Source organism: Henckelia pumila, chromosome 1 (genome assembly GCF_033568475.1).
Source record: "Henckelia pumila isolate YLH828 chromosome 1, ASM3356847v2, whole genome shotgun sequence".
In the NCBI taxonomy this organism is placed as follows: domain Eukaryota; kingdom Viridiplantae; phylum Streptophyta; class Magnoliopsida; order Lamiales; family Gesneriaceae; genus Henckelia; species Henckelia pumila.
The window spans coordinates 154,729,447-154,753,902 of record NC_133120.1 but is presented as its reverse complement, the minus strand read 5'-3'; the positions used below and the strand labels follow the sequence as shown (position 1 = coordinate 154,753,902).

The 24,456-nt window shown below is 35.7% G+C and overlaps 1 non-coding gene and 1 pseudogene across 1 annotated transcript; one reads left to right on the top strand and one right to left on the bottom strand.

Annotated features, from left to right (window-relative positions):
* LOC140874264 (uncharacterized) overlaps window positions 1–24,196 on the top strand; it is a 35,607-nt pseudogene extending 11,411 nt beyond the window's left edge.
* On the bottom strand, window positions 19,395–19,505 carry LOC140876835 (small nucleolar RNA R71). Its single transcript, XR_012149067.1, has one exon. It is a non-coding gene; the product is annotated as a small nucleolar RNA R71 (small nucleolar RNA).
* Window positions 24,197–24,456: the final 260 nt, after the last annotated feature.

Genomic DNA, 24,456 nt, shown 5'->3' with positions numbered 1-24,456 from the left:
TGTTGGGTTCGAAAATCAGACACATTGTATATTGCAATTTTTGAAAATACACTCTAGAATTTTCAAGGGGATTTTCGAAATCCTCTGTCCCTTTTGGAGAAAAATTCGGGTTGTGATTTTTGTTAAAAATTATAATCTGAATTAACAGATCATATCTGTTTATTCTCTACGCAAACTTCTGATTGATTTCTAGTGCAGTCAATCAGAGGGTTTTGTTTTCTATTCGTGGACCTGACTGAAGAAACGTTCATTCATCAGTTCCGGGGATATACAACAAGAGCAGATTAAATTTTGTTGGTGTCCATAATCTCGCTTCGAGATTTTAAGGTAAAATATTTAATTGTGATTATTTGTTTTACTTACACAAATTTAATCGTAAAGTTTTGATACCCAGATATGGAATCGTTCCATATTAATAAAATAAAATTTTTAAACTTCCGCTGCACCGGGTATCAATTCTAATTGATCTGAACACAGTTTTCCAACAGTGGTATCAGAGCCAGGTTGCTCAGATTAAACGATTAAATTAATCGATTGTACAAAATTTTTAAGCCTCGGTTATTGAAACAAAACAAATTTTTAAAAATTAAAATTTTGACGGGCAAAACACGGGCAGCGCACGGCGCTGCCCAATGGGCAGCGATGGGATGCCCAGCCCGAGCCCCGGTCGGGACAATCCCGGGCAGCCCGGAAAATTAAAAATTTTAATTTTTGAAAAAATTTTGAATTTTTGAAATTTTAGTGTTTGATCCGATCGAAAATTGTTTTTGATTAGATCACGAGGCATCGGATCGAATTTTTCGAGTCCGAAATTTTTAAAATTGATTTTTGGATAAATTTGAATTTTTGGAAAATTTATAAATTTTATCCGTTAAATTAGATTTTATAAAATTAATTATTTTGGTACAATTGATGATAAGATATGATCTTATGGATGGATAAGATAAAATATGATTTTATCTTTTAATTATGATGTCATTGCATGTTTATCTAATTATTTAATTATTGAATTAATTAATGGATAAAGGATGATCGATTGTCATGACCAATGTTTTAGGTGTATGTTAGGTGATTTACATTTGTCTTATTATTGTTGGTGTTTATTAATGGGCTTGGTTTATAGCCCAATATGATTGTCATATGTAATAAAAGTGGGCCTGGTTTATGGCCCGTTCCCACCCCTAAAATGTATCCCATATTTGTCATCGAAATTTATTGTAAATTTATTAGACTTAGTGGGAGACAAAGATTTGAAGAAATGGTGGGCCCAGCAGACAATGAAGACCAAGAAATGTAAATTGGAAGCACAATGTAATAGGATTGCATTGCATACTTACATATCACCTAGGATTGGACTTAGACTCGTGATTGGCAACCACGGGTCAACTAGTTAATGGGATCGATCATTCTTAAATAATATATGATATTATTGATGTATGCATGTTTAGACTAAATTGTATGAATCCCGCAAGCATACATAAGATGCATGATGAGACAAATTTTCAAAATTAAAAATACCTCATTTTAAATATGATTTAAAATTGATATCAAGATAAACAAAAGGAATTTTAAATATTGTTTAAAAATTCCTACCTTCCATCAACGATCAATGTATGTGATGCTACCCGCGGATACTGTCCGGCTCATATTATTGGGGGGGCCCGTTCGTCGGAAAGCTGTATATTGGATCGACACATGTTGTAAGTTGGGTGGAACTCCCATGGGATTGGCTCATATTATTGGGGATCCACATGGCGACCGTCCATCACAACTTAATATTGATGGGTCATCTTGACATGTCACAATAAACGGCGTCATATTATTGGGCCCTTATTGGACATGAGGTAAAAACATGGAGGTTGCTTTGGAAGCAATTGGGCTCTACCTTTTGAAAATTATGGTTGGCTGATATTATTCGGGATCATAGTTTGTCAATTGGACTCCATGTTCCCACTAAAGAAAATGTTTCTCGTTTTCACTAGAGGGTAGTGAAATCGTCAAAATAGTGGGAGTGTAATTCATAAAATGAAATTCGCCATATTTTATGTCTTAGTAAATTAATTAAACAAATCATTGATTATTGGCTGTTTCCTTTTCAGTATACTATTACAATGACTTCTCGCAATCCACTGTTTTCAATTCTCGAACAAAACAAATTGACTAGCGCAAACTATACGGAATGGTTCCGTAAGTTGAAAATTATTCTCACTTCGGAAAAAGCTTTCTACGTGTTAGAGAAGCCGCCTCCGAAGGAAGCACCGGCTAATATAAGTCCGGAAGAATTGGTAAAATTTGATCAATGGTGGGACCATGATATCAAGGCTAAATGCTATATGCAAGCTTCAATGTCTGATGAACTCCAGAGGCGATTTGAGGATACCGTGAATGCTGCTGACATACACGTGCACCTCAAGGAACTTTTTGGAGCTCAGTCAAGGTCGGAGAGGTATGCCACCGTCAAAGAGCTCATGACGAGCCGCATGCGAGATGGGACTTCGGTCCGTGAGCATGGGGTGCACATGATTGGGCTCATTGAAAAGTTGGTAACACTCGACTTGACTTTGGAGCATGAACTTAGCGCGGACTTGTTGCTTCTATCACTTCCTTCATCGTTTGACGGTTTTGTGATGAACTTCAATATGAACAAGATAGAGGCCACCCTCGAAGAGATGGTCAATATGCTTGTCACATATGAAGCCACACTAAAAAAGGATAAACCGGTACTCTTGGTTGGCTCCTCTTCTAACTCTAAGAAAGGACCAAGTGGAAAGGGTAAGAAACGTTCTGCCCCCCCCCCCCCCCCCCAAGAAGATTGTACCAAATAAGAAGGGAAAGGCCAAGGCTTCAATTGAGATAAAAGATGAAAACGTTTGCCATTACTACAAGAAACCCGGTCATTGGAAACGTAACTGCAAGGAATACCTCGAACAGTTGCGAACTGCAAAGGGTATGTTTTACATTGAAATAAATGTTTCGCTTAATACTTCTTCTTGGGTATTGGATACCGGATGTGGATCTCACATTTGCAATGATTTGCAGGTGATGACAAGAAGTCGTAAGCTAAGGATGGGTGAGACCCAGCTAAGGCTCGGGAATTGTTCTAGAGTCGAAGCCAAAGCTATAGGAGACATTTATTTAGTTTTGCAGAACAATTTTAAATTATTTTTGAGAGATATTTTATATGTTCCGGATTTGGTCAAAAACATTATATCTATTTCTATGCTTGATAGAGATGGTTTTTCTTGCAATTTTGTGAATGGGATTTGCAATATTTACAAGAATGAATGTTTGATTGGAAATGGACAACTTGAAAACGATCTATATAGCTTAAAATTAAAAGACGTTCCAATTAATTATGTTGATAAACCGGTAACAAAAATTAAAAGAAAGGACGATAGTCAAAACCCGACAAACCTTTGGCATGCTAGGCTAGGTCATATTTCCTCAAGGAGGATGAACAAGCTAGTGGGAGAGGGCATATTTGATATGTCTGATATTAACTCTCTACCTACTTGTGAGTCCTGCCTAAAGGGAAAAATGACTAAATCTCCTTTCAAAGGGAAACCTGAGCGTAGTCAAAATCTGTTGGATTTGATCCATACAGATGTTTGCGGTCCATTTAGGATTGGTACTAAATGTGGCAACACCTACTTCATTACCTTTACTGATGATCATTCTAGGTATGGGTATTTATATTTAATGAAATATAAGTCTGAAGCATTTGAAAAGTTCAAAGAATTCAAGGCTGAAGTAGAAAACAAACTAGGTAAAAGTATTAAGGCACTTCAATCGGATCGAGGTGGAGAATACTTAAGTACCGAGTTTTTGGACTATCTAAAAGAGAATGGGATTCTCTCTCAGTGGACTCCTCCTATGACACCTCAGCTTAATGGTGTTTCGAAGCGTCGCAATCGAACTTTGTTGGACATGGTTCGATCCATGATGAGCTTCACTGAGCTTCCACCTTCGTTTTGGGGCTACGCGCTTGAAACGGCGGTATTGTTGTTAAACAACTCCACACTAAAGCAGTAAATAAAACACCATACGAGTTATGGAATGGCAAAGCTCCTAAGTATTCGTACTTGAGGATTTGGGGATGTCCTGCTTACGTGAAGCAGACAGTGGGAGATAAATTGGATATTCGATCCACTTTATGTTATTTTGTAGGGTATCCGAAGAATTCAATCGGATATTATTTCTATCATCCTGCTGAAACAAAAGTGTTTGTTTCAAGGAATGCCACCTTCTTGGAGAAGGAGTTCTTATTGGATAAGAAAGGCAAGATGATGGAACTCGAAGAAATTCGAGAAGAACCCGAGATACAAAATAGCGATCCTACACCTCAAGAATCATCACAAGACACGCCTATTACTAGGAGATCCGAGAGGACTTCTAGGCCTCCTATTAGATATGGTCTTCTTCTTGAAGGGGATCAAAGTGAACCCGTCATTGGATGTGATCCAAGAAACTTCAAGGAAGCAATTTCTGATGCGGATTCGAATTTATGGCTTGAAGCTATGCAATCGAAAATAGACTCGATGCATTCTAACCAAGTTTGGTCTTTAGTAGATCCTCCCGATGGAATTGTTCCAATTGGGTGCAAATGGATCTACAAGAGAAAGCTTGGGCCTGATGGAAAGGTATTGACCTACAAGGCACGATTGGTGGCAAAAGGTTATACTCAAAGACAAGGAGTTGACTATGATGAAACCTTTTCACCAGTCGCAATGTTCAAGTCCATAAGAATCCTTATTGCCATAGCAGCATGGTATGACTATGAGATATGGCAAATGGATGTAAAGACTGCATTTCTTAATGGAAACATTAAGGAAGAGATCTATATGACGCAGCCTGAGGGATACACATCCATGGGAAGCGAGCATAAGGTATGCAAGCTTCAGAGATCAATCTATGGTCTCAAACAAGCATCAAGAAGTTGGAACCAGAAATTTGATGAAACAATAAAGGATTTTGGTTTCATCAAGAACCCGGAGGAACCATGCGTGTACAAGAAAGTAGTTAAGAATGCGGTAACATTCTTAGTACTTTATGTTGATGACATCCTACTCATGGGGAATGATGTAGGGATGTTGCAGTCAACAAAGATATGGTTATTAGGTAGATTCTCGATGAAAGATTTAGGTGAGGCATCCTATATTCTAGGAATTCAGATCTATAGAGATAGATCTAAAAGAATGATAGGACTCACTCAATCAACCTACATCGACACCATATTGAAAAGGTTTTCTATGGATGAGTCCAAGAGAGGACATCTACCTATGTGTCATGGATTTTCTCTATCCAAGTCTATGTGTCCCAAAACTGACGAAGAGATAGAGAAGATGACACACGTGCCATATGCGTCAGCCATAGGTAGTATCATGTATGGGATGATATCTACCAGACCGGATGTGGCCTATGCTCTGAGCGTCACGAGCAGATACCAAGCCAATCCTGGTCAAATGCATTGGAAAGCCGTGAAGGATATTCTTAAGTACTTGCGAAGGACTAAGAATTTGTTCATGGTTTATGGAGGGAGAGAATTGAAGTTGGAAGGCTATACCGACTCTATCTTCCAATGTGACGTGGATGACTCGAAATCAACCTCTGGATTTGTATTCGTGCTCAATGGTGGTGCTGTCTCTTGGAAGAGTTCCAAGCAGGACACCACAACGGATTCCACCACTGAGGCAGAATACATTGCAGCATCAGCTGCTGCCAAAGAGGCGGTTTGGATAAGGAAATTCATCCAAGAGTTGGGTGTAATTCCTGAAGCTGTTGGTCCAGTCCCGGTGTACTGTGACAACACGGGTGCCGTTGCTCAGGCAAATGAACCAAGGTCTCATCAGAAGTCCAAACACGTACTGAGGAAATACCACATCATCCGAGAGATCGTGGAAAGAGGAGACATCAGTGTCGAGAGAGTGGCCTCTACAGACAATATCGCTGATCCGCTTACTAAGCCCTTGCCAGGACCATTGTTTGACAAACATCGCGAAGCAATGGGATTACGTAGTATGACTAGTTGGCTTTAGGGCAAGTGGGAGATTGAAAGAGTGGGTGCCCGGTTAGCCAACTGGTGGCTAAGGGCTTTTATGACTCTATGTAAAACAATCTTTTGTTTAATATAATTTACACTTTTATAATGGCATTGACTTTATCTTTCTTCATATTGTTATATTATGATATACTATTGTTGTTTTGATAAAGACCTTGAATATACTATAGTGTATGTAAGATGTGGTAGCACATGGGGATGACTATCATGAAACACATCTTATAGTCACTGTATATTCTAAACTGTTCCTAGTCAATTGAGCCGTCCGCAAATAAGGATAAGGATCGCTCGAGATTGAGACTAGCATTTGCGATGCCGAGTACCACGTTTCATTGGTATGGAACATAGAGATGTTCAAAGCATGCAAATGGATATTCATATGATGAATGATCGAACTACCCTATTCGGACTTTTCAAGTGGTTATCACTTATCGAGTGGATAAAGTCCGCGGTTTTGGTTGTACACCATTAGTCCTTATTACTTGAAACATTATTGAGACTCTATATGCTAGTACTGTACTTTGACTCGTTTACCGACTCTATTGGGGTCATCAGGTGTCGGGATTGGGTACAGTTACGACACATATAGGAGTCGATGCTTTGTTGTCAAGGATTCATCACATACTTGCGAGTGTGGATATCCTATGCGATCTGAGGAGATATTAGTGTGACGAATCTCTGGCCAGAGTACATGATGTGTTTTAGGTTAATGGGTTATCCTAGTAATATATGCGATGTCACTATTTGATCTCCAAGATGTTATGCATAGTTATCGAATCTCGAACGACTCTCGATGCACCAATGGTTGTTTATTCGATCGGGATATATGGTTGAAGGGACCGTACTGTACGCTAAACAAAATCTACTGGTTCTTGCAGGCACTATCAGTAATACCTAGGGAATCATGGGGCGATGTTGCTTGGCGCTCTTACCATGATTCGATGGGTAAGTCGGAAATTGTTGTTCCGAGTCACAAGGAGTTGTGAGCCCACGGCTAGCTGTATTCCTGAACCATTGAGGGTTACACAAGTAATAGATTACTAAAACCCCATAGAGATAGTTGAATTTAAAGAGTTAAATTTAATGAAAGAGAAGTTGGACTTCTTAACTAAAGGGAGTGGGATTTCCTAAAATGACATAGGGATGGGCATTTTTGGAAATCACTGAATTCGGATTCAGAAAAATTATCTTGACTCTAAATGATGCAGAAATGGTTTCTGTGCACATTGGTGAAATCAGTTTATCAATCGGAGTCACGATGAATTTTATATTAATTTCTATAACAACAGGCTTGGCTTGTTGGGCTTAAGTTATGGATTGTGGGCTTTAAGGAGTTAGAGTCCTGATACAATTATAACTAGAAATTATCTATAAATAGAGGTGTTGGGTTTGAAAATCAGACACATTGTATATTGCAATTTTCGAAAATACACTCTAGAATTTTCAAGGGGATTTTCGAAATCCTCTGTCCCTTTTGGAGAAAAATTCGGGTTGTGATTTTTGTGAAAAATTACAATCTGAATTAACAAATCATATCTGTTTATTCTCTACGCAAACTTCTGATTGATTTCTAGTGCAGTCAATCAGAGGGCTTTGTTTTCAATTCGTGGACCTGATTGAAGAAACGTTCGTTCATCAGTTCCGGGGATATACAACAAGAGCAGATTAAATTCTGTTGGTGTCCATAATCTCGCTTCGAGATTTTAAGGTAAAATATTTAATTGTGATTATTTGTTTTACTTACACAAATTTAATCGTAAAGTTTTGATACCCAGATATGGAATCGTTCCATATTAATAAAATAAAATTTTTAAACTTCTGCTGCACCGGGTATCAATTCTAATTGATCTGAACACAGTTTTCCAACATTTACTGGCCCTGCGGCCTCTGCCGCCGCCGCCGCTGCGGTATAAGAGAATCTGAGCCCTTAGACGACCCAAGATAATACTTCTATGATGGCCGCTGCAAGGAATGTCCTCAAGATGACTGCTGGAGCTGCCTCTTATTTTGGAAGTCAGCCTGCATCTCCTTCCTCCCCTTCTTAGACCGGTACGCTCGATTAACCGCTACCTTGTACGTTGTCACGTCCGCCATGGAAACATCATGCTTGATGTCAGACTTCAAGACATCAGTGAAATGTCGCAGCCTCTTGTTCTCCACTATAGAAATTGTGGGCACGAAGTGACAACCTAGCTCGAACTTCCTCAGTTACTCGGCCACATTCCTGTCTCCCTGTCGGAGGCTCATGAAGTCACAAATCAGCTGGCCTCGCACATCCTCTGTGAAGTAATTCTCAAAGAAAGACATCTTGAAATCTTTTCAAATCACCCATCAAGACCAGTCACTGCACCTATCCACCAGAGAGCTGCATCATCCTTCAACATGTAGATTGTGCATCTGATCCAATCGGCATCGTGGGTCCCCATGTAGGCAAAGATCGTCTCCAACGCTAGAATCTACTCCTCAGCCACAAGTGGATCATGGGTCCAAAATCCTTCGGTCCCTTCTTGCAGAACCACTCAGTGATGTCCTCCTCGTGTGCTCTCCTAAGCTGTCCAGCCTGATGCTCAAGTAAACTCGTGATACCAGCTAGCATGCCCATGTTGGCCCTCTCAAAAGCTGCAGGTGAAGGTAGAGGCGAAGTTGGATCTTGATTACCCGCATCGCAAACTACGTGACTCGAAGACATACTGCAATTCCCAATAATCCCTCACGCAACCGTATTGCCTAGCTATTTATTTTAATTTAAAAGCCTTGTAACATAAATTTTAGTGAAAAAAAAAATCTAACTCATGGGTCCCATTCATAAAACGTAATTAAAAGCATTTAAAAACTCACAGACTGGCAGTGCGACTTCTGAGCTCCACGTAGCAGGCTAGCCAACTCTCCAAGGACCTTGCTCTGATACCAAATGAAATGACCCTTACTCGAATTTTTTTAATACTACATATATGCCCATACATATATGCATCTATACTTAAAATAGATTTTCATAAAACTTACTGCATAATAAAAATCGATTGCATCTTAAAAGTTTAAAAAGTCGAATAGATTAAAATCCATGCAAACGACTATAATTTCAAAAGTATGCAAACTAATGAGAAATAGTAAACATGTGCGGAAAATAGCTCAATACATAAAATATCTCATCATAAATTAAATCAACTGAAACATGAGCTGACGAAGTTCACGGGTGTGCTAGCTCGCCACTGATGCACAAAGGTCTTCACCACTAGTCGGGATTACAACCTCCTGAATAACATAAAATTTCACCCGCACATCATTTAGATCTAGTGAGCCTAAAGGCCCAGCATGCTCTACCTTTAATAATGAGTACTACTAAATAAAACCACATGCAAGCACATAACGTATATAAAAATAACCTGAGGATTATAATGCATGCATGATCGTAAAATCGTATGCATAAACTACGTCGTAATCTAAATCATAACATAATACGTAACATAAACATTGGCATGTCATAAACATAAAAATCATTTTTTGTGGGTCATATCAGTGAAGTGTAACCTAATTCAATTGATCAATCTAAATCCATCGTACGTGGTGGCGGCCTGTGGGGTGTACCTCTAACGCCCTATGCCACTTCACCCAACCTTTGGAATCCATAGACTCATAATCGTAAGTGGAAAGGTCATCGGGCCTTGTATCCCGACCTCCAATCCCGTGTTTGTCACAAATCACTTCGACTTCCCAAAAATATTTTTTTACATGCCTGTTATCTCATCATAAAATACATGCATGAATCATGGACTTATAAATATCATTTTCTTAAAATTTTGCCCGTAAATATATATTTAATTCATTTTTCATAATAAAAATCATACTTATATGAGAATATACATATACATCAATTAAATATATATTTACGGACTATTTTTTTTTCCACTAGCTAGTTCGAGTTGCTGTCCCTTAACTAAAGCTCATAAACTTAGACTGGCTCATTAACATTTATACTGACCCAAAAATACTTAGACTAGCTCAATCACACTTAAAATGACCCAATCATACTTAGATTGACACAATAGTACTTAGACCGACATAGAATTTAGCTCAACCAAATAAATTAAACAACTCAGGCTCATTAACGATTTTATCCCAATTAATAAATTAAGCCCTCAATATCTATCTTAAGTCCAATAAGCTTAACTCAATAACTAAATAAATTCATTCAAGCCCAAATAACATTTAAGCTCAAATAAACAACTCAAGCCCAATAAACAAATTAAGCCCAATAAACATCTTAGACCCAATAAATAAATTAAGTACAATAAACATCTTAGGCCCAATAACAAACTTGGCCCCATGAATAAACCAAACACTTGGACTCTTAAATAAATTACCCGGCCCAAAATAAAATAATCTGAAACCAAAGCATAACATATGACCCTAATACACTTTATCCGACCCGAACGACCCACTCGCCCGAGCCCTGCCTGAGCTGCCCGCTAGATAGACCATCCTTACAACCATGCAATTGTTCACCTAGCCGACACTAGTTCAAGACATCTTAAACCAACACCAAAAGGGACCTAATCCAACCATCAACCATTGAACAACAACTAAGACCTAGCCATGGCAAAAAAATCATCCACAATACATAAAAACGTGAATAATGCATGAGTTAAAATCTGAGCTATCGTATTCACATACAAATGCAACAACACAATTTAATCATCAAAATAGTGAATATACTGATCTAAATGGTGTGAGAAAGGAAGGGTATAACATGCCTTTGCGTTTAAAACGCACGAAAAACCTATATTGTTACGGTTGCATTTATGGGGACTCGGGAATCTCATAATTATCCAATTCTTGAAGCTCAAATCCCTAAACTGCTGATTTCTGCCTCTAATTATTCCCATCTAGCTTTCAATCTGCGAAAAATCACATAACGGTCAAAAGTCAACCCTGGTCAACTGTGGTCAAACTTTGACCAAAAATTACCGAACTTTATTTCGTTCTCACCGCTTCACGATTTTGAATCTCGAATCTAAACTCGAACATTTGGATCTATCACGTCGATATGATCAAAAATGGTTAACTCACAGGAGTTCGGCGGCGATGCAAAACTTTTCAGGCGTTACAATTCTCCCCCCTCAAATGGAATTTTGTCCTCGAAATTGGAGTAAGTACCGATAAGCTCTGGACAATACGTCCGCATAACGACCTCGGCCTCCCAGAGAGCCTCCTCCTCTGACTGATTCTTACACCGGACCTTGATCAAGGGAAAAACTCGCATTCTTAGTCTCTGCTCCTCCCGTGCTAAGATCTACCCTAGTCGTTCTTAGGACGAAAAGTCTGACGCAAAATGCAGAGGCTCATATCCATTACGAATCACGCCCTTCATGGCCACAATCATCACAAACACATGATCTCCAACAGCAAACTCGAGGTCTCATAGTCGTCGGTCAGCATAACTCTTCTGACGACTCTGTGTGGCCCTCATCTTATCCCGAATTCGAGCCATGATATCTGCAGTCTACTGAACTAACTCGGAACCTAAGAGAATCCTCTCGCCAACAACGTCCCAATGCACGGGAGATCTACACCTTGTTTCGAAAAAGTCTCGTATGGAGCCATAGCTATAGACTCCTGACAACTGATGCTATAGGTGAACTCCACTAAAGGTAGTCTCAACTCCTAAGAGCCCTGAAATTCAATCACAACAGGCTCTCAACAAAACCTCGATATCAACAGTCTCACGATTATATCTGGTACCCACCAATCACTAAATTCTAATCTATCAGTTAAGAGCCAAAACAATGTCAAGACGAAGTTCAGTATAACTCAACTCAATAAATAACTTGCTGGGTCATAATCAAATCGAAATCGAAGGGACATGGTTCAGAACAATATCAAAATACAATAATCTAGAAAACAAATCTGCTAAAAGGAAACAACTCGTTTGCAGTCTAATACACGGGGTGAGCGAATCAATTCAAGGCTCCATGAACAAGGGATATGAGTCAATCAATCAATATCAAGTCAGGTGATCACCTGTCAACATGTATGACATCATGTCTGTAATCAATACAAATCAAAATCAAGGTTGTCAGTGTGACTTACACACGAGAAAATCCGCACGCACTCAACGAAAAAGAAATAAAATCCCAAGGTGTAATCCGATGTCAACAAAATAAAATCGAGATCCAAATGGAATAGAATAACAATAATCACCCAAATCAATATCCTTGTCTAGATTTAGAATTCAAGTTCTCAAGAAATATAAATTTTCAAATTCATAATCGAAATATCATTCGAAGCCAAATTGATTGAATTTCAATGAACAATTTCATGCGAATCAAGGAATGCATGAACTACAAGAAGGATTCCAATATTTTCAGAAATAATCGATAAAATGGCTCACATAACTGATTTTCCTCTATCCCGAAAGCACCTTCCCAAACCCTCACAAAATCAACTAAACGTCAATCAATACTTAATTAATCAGTTATAACTATCACCAAATTCCCAAATTTCATATCTGCAACAAACTAATTCATCTCTCAATAGTACCCTTCACCCGAATCATTTGGCTCAACGATTCCTGAGAAAAAAATGAAATCGGAATTCCTCAATGGCTATCAATCAAATCTCTAAGATAATTCTCAAAACATTCTCTACGACCCAACATTCGCATCTAACCTATAGCAAACAATTACTAAAAATCCTCAAAACTTACTGAGAGATAAAAGAGTGCGTAGCTCCTGAATCTAGCAACACAAAGGTAACAATACATCTAATGATAATCTTCCCTGTACGCAAAAGATTTACCAACAGATCTAGATCATTCTTCTAGAGCAAACCAGTTAACATCTAAAGTTCAATCCTATGCATTCTAATTTCACCAATTCATAATTCTCATCCTACACATGCATTTCTAAAACACAAGTACAACAGTCAAGCAATTTTCAATAAAAATATGAACTAAACATCCCATTAACTGAAATTTAAGAACGCAAATTAAGACTATCCGCGATAAGAGAAGTATCAATATATGCATCCTCAGCCTGTACCACAAACAAGCGCCCTGTGGTCTGCCTCGCCCTGTGACAGTTCCATGAAATTATTCCGGATCCTCGCAATGGTAGCACCTGCCTGAGCCAACCAAACACTTTCCAGAATGAAGCCTATGACGCTGTCTGTATAAAGATAACCATCCAGTGCTAGGAGCAACTGTCCCCTAAGGCTACTGTCTTTGCGAGCCCTGCGGCCTCTACTGTTGCCGCTGCTGCGGTCTAAGAGAATCTGAGCCCTTTGACGACCCAAGATAATACTTCTATGCTGGCTGCTGCAAGGAATGTCCTCTAGATGACTGCTGGAACTGCCTCTTATTCTGGAAGTCAGCCTGCATCTCCTTCCTCCCCTTATTAGACCGGCACGCTCGATTAACCGCTACCTTGTATGTTGTCACGTTCGCCATGGAAACATCATGCTTGATGTCAGACTTCAAGACATCAGTGAAATGTCGCAGCCTCTCGTTCTCCACTGTAGAAATTATGGGCACGAAGTGACAACCCAGCTCGAACTTACTCAGTTACTCGGCCACAGTCCTGTCTCCCTGTCGGAGGCTCATGAAGTCACAAATCAGCTGGCCTCGCACATCCTCTGTGAAGTAATTCTCAAAGAAAGCCATCTTGAAATCTTTTCAAATCATCCTAGCCAGATCAAGACCAGTCACTGCGCCTTTCCACCAGAGAGCTGCATCATCCTTCAACATGTAGATTGTGCATCTGATCCAATCGGCATCGTGGGTCCCCATGTAGGCAAAGATCGTCTCCAACGCTAGAATCTACTCTTCAGCCACAAGTGAATCATGGGTTCATGCAAAATCCTTCGGTCCCTGCTTGCAGAACCACTCAGTGATGTCCTCTTTGTGTGCCCTCCTAAGCTGTTCAGCCTAATGCTCAAGTAAACTCGTGATACCAGCTAGCATGCCCATGTTGGCCCTCTCAAAAGCTGCAGGTGAAGGTAGAGGCGAAGTTGGATCTTGATTACCCGCATCGCAAATTACGCGACTCGGAGACATACTGCAATTCCCAATAATCCCTCACGCAACCATATTGCATAGCTATTTATTTTAATTTAAAAGCCTTGTAACATAAATTTCAGTGAAAAAAAAATCTAACTCATGGGTCCCATTCATAAAACGTAATTAAAAGCATTTAAAAACTCACAAACTGGCAGTGCGACTTCTGAGCTCCACGTAGCAGGCTAGCCAACCCTCCAAGGACCTTGCTCTGATACCAAATGAAACGACCCTTACTCGAATTTTTTTTAATACTACATATATGCCCATACATATATGCATCTATAATTAAAATAGATTTTCATAAAATGTACTGCATAATAAAAATCGATTGCATCTTAAAAGTTTAAAAAGTCGAATAAATTAAAATCCATGCAAACGACTATAATCTCAAAAGTATGCAAACTAATGAGAAATAGTACACATGTGCGGAAAATAGCTCAATACATAAAATATCTCATCATAAATTAAATCAACTGAAACATGAGCTGGCGAAGGTCACGGGTGTGCTAGCTCGCCACGGATGCACAAAGGTCTTCACCACTAGTCGGGATTACAACCTCCTGAATAACATAAAATTTCACATGCACACCATTTAGATCTATTGAGCCTAAAGGCCCTGCATGTTGTACCTTTAATAACGAGTACTACTAAATAAAACCACATGCAAGCACATAACATATATAAAAATAACCTGAGAATTCTAATGCATTCATGATCGTAAAATCGTATGCATAAATTGTGTCGTAATCTAAATCATAACATAATACGTAACATAATACATAACATAAACATTGGCATGTCATAAACATAAAAATCATTTTCTGTGGGTCATACCAGTAAAGTGTAACCTAATTTTATTGATCAATCTAAATCCATCGTACGTGGTGGCGGCCTGTGGGGTGTACCCCTAACGCCCTATGCCACTTCACCCAACCTTTGAGGATCCATAGACTCATAATCGTAAGTGGAAAGTTCATCGGGCCCGGTATCCCGACCTCTAGTCCCGTGTTTGTCACAAATCACTTAGACTTCCCAAAAATATTTTCTTTACAAGCCCGATATCTAATCATAAAATATATGCATGAATCATTAACTTATAAATATCATTTTCTTAAAATTTTGCCCGTAAATATATATTTAATTCATTTTTCATAATAAAAATCATATTATATGAGTATATAAATATACATCAATTAAATATATATATTTACGGACTATTTTGTTTGCCACTAGCTAGTTCGAGTTGCTGCCCCTTAACTAAAGGTCATAAACTTATACTGACTCATTAACATTTATACTGACCCAAAAATACTTAGACTGGCTCAATCACACTTAAAATGACCCAATCAGACTTAGATTGGCATAGTAGTACTTAGACCGACTTAGAATTTAGCTCAACTCTCTCTCGATTCCTTAGCTTTCTAACTTAGATCTAAAGAATTCTAGGCATTCTTTTGGGATTCCGAAAGTGGCATAGAGATCCTGGCGTCGTAGCCGAGTTGTGCCTAAGTTTTGAAGTAATCTTCATCAGCGGGCTGACGACGGACACATGTATATCTATGGTCTCCCTAAATTATTTAGGAGTATGCAATAGCTTAGTTAAGGCTTTTAGAGCTTATTAAATGATGCATGGGTATTTCCATTGTAGAATTGATGATAGGCTTGGAACCTAGAGTGGGACTGCTAGGGACTTCCTGTGGTAAGGTACGTAAGTACTGACTAAGATGACCAACATGATATATATTATATGTGTTGCATGGGTATGTGCTACGTGTTTTGTATGTTTTACTACTTTAGCACATGCATGATTTTTACGTAAGACTGCATCTGGTATGATGTGAGTCTAGACAGTTTCCATCGGTGATGAGTTAATCCTTATGGATTCGTGTCTGGAGACACTCAGCCCATGGTTTTGCTATCACTAGAAGAGACCACGACGGTGGAGTACACGCTATAGTGGATAGGAGAATATATGAGCGGCACTGCGGACTAGCTATCCGGCATTTCCCTGTATATTCATGGCGCCTCTGAGTACTGTATTTTTACCCTCGTTTTAAACACACTTATGTGCTGCATATATTATATATATCATTGCTTCAGTATTGAGCGTAGTCGCTCACGTCCTGTGTTTTTGGTATGTCTGGACACCCCATTCGAAGGGCAAGTGTAGGTGCAGGTTGAGCACCAGGAGCTTGGAGTAGCCAGTGACCAGTGAAGACAACAGGATTAGCAGATCAAGATTTTTCCCCGATTTTTTTCCCGAAATTCTCGATTTTTACTGTAGCAGTTCACAGGTTGACTTTGTCGGCCGGTCATAAGTGCTCCGATGAGAAATCCGAACGGTCACAATCTAGAGGAGATCAAGACCATTCCTACTATATCAAGAAATCAAAGTTTCAACAGTTGGATCGCCGGGAATCGTCGATTTTCAGTCGCGAGTTCACTATTCATCGTCTTCTTTGTCAGAAATTTGTGATTCAAGCTCGATTTTGTTGATTTTAAAGGTACTAGATGATGCTTTGAGATGTTTAGATCATTTCTCGAGCTTATTATAGCATTTTACGTGGAAAAAGCATGCATATCGAAGCTCGAAAAAGCTTCGCCGGAATCGCTCTATTTTTCTCATATCTACGGTGCGTCGGAGCTCTAGTCCGGTCGTGGCTTGGTACATTAGAATCGTCTCGTCGAGATCTACAATCCTGCCGAATTTCATAATTTTTGGAGAAGTTTGCATCGCCGCCGCCGGACCGCCGCAAACCGTAAAATACAATATTTTTAGTAAAATATTTAAATATAAACACATAACACGAAAATAATATAAATTTATAATTTTAATGAAACTTAATTTTAAAGCACAACTTTTAACATATAAATAATTAATAATTTTAAGTGTCATCTGATGAAACTTAAAATTTGTAATTATTTATATGTTAAAAAGTGTGTTTTAAAATTAAAGTTTCATTAAAATTATGAATTTGTATTATTTTAGTGTTATGTGTTTATATTTAAATATTTTACTAAAAATGTTGTATTTTATGTTTTGCGCAGGTTTGGTAAAAATAAAATTACTCAAGCTACAAAGGTCATATTGGAGTAATCGTAAATCCTGTAGAATCACAAAAGAGGCATCTTCAACTTTGTAGAAGACAAGAAATTCCAAAAACCTCATTAAAATGATCAAAATAATCAAACATCAAAATGGAGACATATTTACTTTTACTATGACTAGCTTGTAGTAAAAATATCATACCTATTTCACCTTTTACCCAAAAGAGGTGAATTATATGTCCAAACACATCTACACAAAATATCCTACGTGTTCTATGTTGAATGGAAAGGCTGAATCGGTGGTCTAAGGCATCAAACATGCCAATTAAAGTTGGGTCATGGTATTGACATTCAAGGAGACAAGCACCCACCAACTTTACTATTCCACATTTAATGAGACTTGGACTCTTGCTCTCATTTGGCCTATAAATAGATGTGTTGTATAAGCTTTGTAGTGTGCAAAAGTGTAGAGAAATTCCTCACTTGTAAAATAAATATTGGGTGTGTGTGAATAAAAGTTTGAGTGTGCAAGTTTCTCAAGTTCAAGTATGAAATTTCTTTTATCCTTATTCTTGAGTTTCATGTTCATGGCAAGCTAAATTTTTTTATGTCAAGGTGAAAAGGTTTCATTGTTGGTCAAGTAAGATTTTTTATATTTTGTATATTCTTTCTTTTTCTATTTTTTATTTTGTTTTACTAATTGATCTTTATTTGTAGGTATAATTTGGATGATTTATTGTTATCTATTTACATCAAATACTTGGTACCTTGAATGTGGTTACCTTGATTTGTTGTCTAATATGATACAATAAATACTACAATAATTATATACTATAAATATATGTATCAATTTATAATAAAGTCATATATATTATTTAGACAATAGCGTGGCTCTGCCGGTTGTTCTAAATAATATATTGTGATTTGATCTAACATTTACTTTCTCGCAACTAACATTTACTTTTCGAAACTAACATTTACTTTCCGCAATTAACATTTACTTTCCGCAACTAACATTTACATTTCCGCAATTAACATTTACTTTATCGCATCTAACATAAAAAGTCATATATTTTATTTGACGATAGCGTGGCTTTGCCGGTTGTTCTAAATGAAATATGTGATTTGATCTAACATTTACTTTTATGTTAATTTATATTTATGCACCTATATATATATTATGGGTACCATATATTAATTATTGGTTAATATGATATTAATATAGTGGGAACTATATTATATTATATATTTGTTTAAATATTTAATTGTTCTTTTATGTTTATATTATGCATTTATATATATATATTATGGGTACCATGTATTAAATATCGGTTAATCTGAATTTAATATAGTGGGAACTATATTATATGATATATTTGTATAAATATTTAATTGTTCTTTTATGTTTATTCTTATTTTAGTTTTTTTATTTATTTTTGTTAAGCAATCTTAAATAAACCAACAATGAACCTTTGAAGCCTTGACAATTTTATAATTTGTATTTGAAGTTTTATAATAATATTTTCATCTATAATATATCATTGCTAAAATTAAACCTACAACATCCTCTCCGTGGATCGATCTCGTACTCACGAGTATATTACTTGCAGACAACCTACACTTGGGTGAATTACAATTTAAGTTGTAGCAAGTTTTTGGCGCCGTTGCCGGGGAGGTATAAATTAAGTTTAATTTTTGTTATTTATGTTATTTATGTAAATAGTATGTTGTTTTTAATTGTATGATTGTTTGGAGTCGTAAACAAAGTGGTAGACTTGTTCGAGTATCAGAAAATATTTTAAACATGGAGGATAATTCTAATAATCAAGATGATAATAATAATAATAATAATAATAATAATAATAATCAAGAACATGAACAACCAAGAACACTTAGGCACTATATGAATCCAATAAGAACTAGTACACCATCTTGTTTAGTTTTTCCTCCTGATGCATCTAATTTCAATTTTAAACCTCAAATTATTCAACTTTTACCAAATTTTCATGGCCTAGATTCTGAAAATCCATATTTGCATTTAATAGAATTTGAGGAGGTTTGCAACACTTAAAATGATCAAAATTGTAGCATGGATATTGTTCGATTAAAGCTTTTCCCTTTTTCTTTAAAAGATAAAGCTAAAACATGGTTGCAAAATTTGAGATCAAGTTCAATAAGATCATGGGAAGAAATGCAACAACAATTTCTAAAAAAGTTTTTCCCTTCCCATAGAACAAACTCTTTAAAAAGACAAATTACAACTTTTTCTCAAAAACAAGGGGAAACATTTTATCAATGTTGGGATAGATATAAAGAGTTACTTAATACATGCCCACATCATGGTTTTGAAATATGGAGGATAGTTTCTCACTTTTATGAAGGTTTAATACCTAAAGATAGGCAAATGATAGAATTCATGTGTAATGGAACTTTTGAAGATAAAAACCCAAATGAAGTTATGGAATATTTGGAGTCATTAGCAGAAAATGCTCAAAATTGGGATAATATAGACTCAATTGAACCACCAAGTAAAACCAATAATTCAACAAATAGGGTTGGTATTTATCATCTTAAAGATGACGTAGATATTCAAGCAAAACTTGCATCTTTAGCAAGGAAAATTGAGTCATTAGAAATGAAAAAGAGTGATCAATTAAAAAGTGTTCAAGAAATTGTTTGTTATATGTGATACACATGATCATCTTACAAAAAATTGTCCTACTTTGCCTTCATTTAAAGAATGTCTCCATGAACAAGCCAATTATGTTAACAATTTTAAAAAATCAACATTAGATCCTTTTTCACAAACATATAATCCTGGTTGGAGAAATCATCCTAATTTTAGTTGGAGGAACGATAATAATGCACAACCTTCACAACAACCTTTTCAAAATAACCAAAATCATCAAGGTTATGCTCCTTATATCCCACCTCCAAGAAGACATTTTGAAGATGAAATTCATGCATACATTCAAAAGCAAGAGTCTATCAATATTCAAAACATTCAATCTATGAATGATTTGAAAGAAACTCTTGCAAAATTTGCATCCGCACTTAATATTCATGAAAAAGGAAAATTTCCATCTCAACCACAACCTAATCCTAAAAATCAAAATCAAGATAAATTTGATCAAGTAAAAGCTGTTATTACTCTTAGAAGTGGTAAAATAGTTAATGATCCATATAGTGATAAAAACCAAGATCATTTAAACTCAAAGAGTAAGGATGAAAATCTTGATACTTTTGAGAAAGATGATACTTTAAGACCTAAAAATAAGAAAGTTGATGATAAAGTAATAAGTGAGTCAAATAAACCTATTCCTTTTCCTCATGCATTAGTAAACAATAAAAAACAAAAAAATGATTATGATATTTATGAAGTTTTTAAACAAGTAAAAATAAATATTCCATTATTAGATGCTATTAAACAAGTGTCTTCTTATGCAAAGTTTTTAAAAGATTTATGTACTGTAAAAAGACAATTGCATGTAAAGAAGAAAGCATTCTTAACTAAACAAGTAAGTTCTATTATTCAAAATAATTCTACTTTAAAATATAAAGATCCAGGTTGTCCAACAATTTCATGCATTATTGGAAAAAATAAAATTAAAAAAGCTTTGTTAGATTTGGGAGCAAATGTGAATTTACTTCCTTATTCAGTTTATGAAAAACTTAAGTTGGGAGATTTAAAACCTACATCTGTCACTCTTTTACTAGCCGATAGGTCAATCAAAATACCTAGAGGTATCGTAGAAGATGTGTTAGTTCAAGTCGATAAATTCATATATCCTGTGGATTTTATTGTCTTGGATACACAACCAATAGAAGTGCATAATGAAATTCCAGTAATATTGGGACGTCCATTTCTAGCAACTTCAAATGCTTTAATTAATTGTCGAAATGGAATAATGAAATTATCTTTTGGAAATATGACGTTAAAACTTAATGTGTTCAACTTATGTAAACAACCAATTATTAATGAAGATGAAGATGATAATGCAATAGAAACAATTGTGGAAGAAAATATACACCAAGAAAACTTAAATCAACAATTTGAAGTTTATTTAGTGGAAAGTGTTTTTAAATCAAAGTTATTTGAAGAAATTAATGAACTTGAAAAGGTAAAAGAAGATGATCATCCAAAACTTGAATTAAAACCTTTGCCAAAAGAACTAAAATATGTTTTTCTTGGTGAAAATCAAACATATCCTATTGTAATATCTTCTACCCTCCTATCAAAACAAGAAGAAGATTTAATAATATTACTTAAAAAGCATAAAAATGCAATTGGATGGACTTTGCAAGATATAAAAGGTATAAATCCTTTAATCTGTATGCATAGAATTCACTTGGAAGAAAATGCTAAAACATATCAACAACCACAAAGAAGATTAAACCCACACATGAAAGAAGTTGTTAAAAATGAAGTTTTAAAACTATTAGATGCCGGAATTATTTATCCAATCTCGGATAGTAAATGGGTAAGTCCAACACAAGTAGTACCAAAACAATCAGACATTACTGTTATAAAAAATGAAAAAGGTGAATTATTACAAGCTAGGATTCCATCTAGTTGGCGTATGTGCATTGATTATAGAAAATTAAATGATGCAACTAGAAAAGATCACTTTCCGTTACCATTTTTAGATCAAATTTTAGATAAAGTGGCAGGTAATCCTTATTATTGTTTTCTTGATGGGTATTCGGGCTATTATCAAATACCAATATCATTAGAAGATCAAGAAAAAACTACTTTCACTTGTCCTTTTGGAACTTTTGCATTTAAAAGAATGCCATTTGGTTTATGTAATGCTCCGACTACTTTTCAAAGATGCATGCTAAGTATTTTTAGTGACATGATTGAAGAATTTGTAGAAGTTTTTATGGATGATATAACTGTTTTTGGAAACTCATTTGAAAACTGTCTTAAAAATTTGGAAGAAGTTTTAAAAAGATGTGAAGAAAAAAATCTTGTTTTAAATTGGGAAAAATGTCACTACATGGTTAAATCCGAAATTGTGTTAGGGCATGTCATATCTGAAAAAGGAATTGAAGTTGATAAAGCTAAGGTTGATGTTATTGCTAATTTACCATCACCAAATACGATCAAAGAAATTCGATCATTTTTGGGTCATGCGGGATTTTATAGAAGATTCATAAAAAATTTTAGCATAATATCGAAACCAATTTCAAATCTTTTAACAAAAGATGCACAATTTGAATGAACTCAAGAATGTGAAACTGCTTTTAAAAAGATAATTAATCTTTTAACTACATCACCTATTTTACAACCTCCTGATTGGTATTTACCATTTGAATTAATGTGTGATGCAAGTGATTATGCTGTGGGAGCCGTGTTAGGACAAAGAAAAGAAGGTAAACCTCATGTGATCTACTATGCTAGTAGAACCTTAAATAGTGCTCAAATCAATTATTCAACAACTGAAAAAGAATTACTTTCAGTAGTGTTTGCATTAGATAAATTTCGATCCTATTTAATTGGTTCTACTACTATTGTTTATACTAATCATTCTGTCATAAAATATTTATCAAATAAAAAAGATGCTAAGCCGAGATTAATAAAATGGATTTTGTTGTTACAAGAATTTGATCTTGTAATAAAAGATAAAAAAGGAAAAGAAAATGTAGTAGCCGATCATTTATCAAGAATAATTTTTGAATCGTCTCAAAATAAAATACCAATAAATGAAAGTTTTCCGGATGATCAACTATTCTATGCTACTACTATGCCTTGGTTTGCTAATATTGTAAATTTTCTTGTGACAAATAAAATGCCTTCTCATTGGAGTTCACAAGATAAAAATAAATTCTTGAAAGAGGTCAAAAAATTTTATTGGGATGATCCTTATTTGTTTAAGTATTGTCCTGGTCAAATTTTTCGACGTTGCCTACCCGACAATGAGGTAAGTAGTGTCATTAAATTTTGTCATTCTGAGGCATGTGGAGGTCATTTTTCGTCAAAGAAAACAGCTGCAAAAATCTTTCAATGTGGATTTTATTGGCCTTCTTTATTCAAAGATACGCATTCATTTTGCAAATCTTGTGAAAATTGTCAGAAAATGGGTTCAATTTCAAAACGAAACATGATGCCTTTAAATCCAATCATGATTATTGAAATATTTGACAGTTGGGGAATATATTTTATGGGTCCATTCCCATTATCTTTTGGATTTACTTATATTTTAGTGGCTGTCGATTATGTTTCAAAATGGATTGAAGCAATTGCATGTAGAATTAATGATCATAAAGTTGTGATAAAATTTTTGAAAAAAAATATTTTTAGTCGATTTGGAATACCTAAAGCTATAATCAGTGATGGGGGAAGTCATTTTATAAATAAGTCATTTTCTTCTTTGTTAAGAAAATATGGTATTACACATAAAGTTTCTACTCCATATCACCCTCAAACGAATGGTCAGGTTGAACTTGCAAATAAAGAAATAAAATAAATTTTGGAAAAAACTGTTAATCCAAATCGAAAAGATTGGTCTTTAAGATTAAGTGATGCATTATGGGCATATAGAACTGCATTTAAAACATCATTAGGGATGTCACCATATAGGTTAGTTTTTGGTAAGCATTGTCACCTACCTGTTGAAATTGAACATAAAGCTTATTGGGCTATTAAAGCATTTAATACTAATTTAGATGATGCATCTAAATTAAGAAAATTGCAACTAAATGAACTAGAAGAATTAAAAAATGATGCATATTAAAATGCAAAGATTTATAAAGATAAAACAAAAGCCTTTCATGATAAAAATATTATGAGAAAATCGTTTGAAATTGGACAAAAAGTTTTACTTTATAATTCTCGCTTGCATTTGTTTTCAGGAAAACTTAGATCACGATGGACAGGTCCATATGTTGTAAAAAATGTTTATCCTCATGGTGCTGTTGATGTTAAAAATCCTAAAAATAATAATGTGTTTAAAGTTAATGGACAAATACTTAAACCATTTTTAGAAAATAAAATTCTTAATGATGATTTTATGCCTCTATATGATCCCAATTAATTGTTACTTATATTTTCATTTTATTTTTTTGCAGAATTGAGTTCACTTCCCGGTTAAGTGGCGGATAACGGTACTCCGTGACATCTTTTAGTCGTTTTTCTTTCAATTTCCCAAAATAATTGAAAAAAAAAATTCTTTATTTTCAAAATGGATGAAGCTATCAAAGAACATGGTAAATATTTTCCGCCTGTTTCTAAAAAAGTTCTGAGAATGATTTATAAAGGTAGATGTGAAAGAATGAGAATGCTTATGCAAAAAGA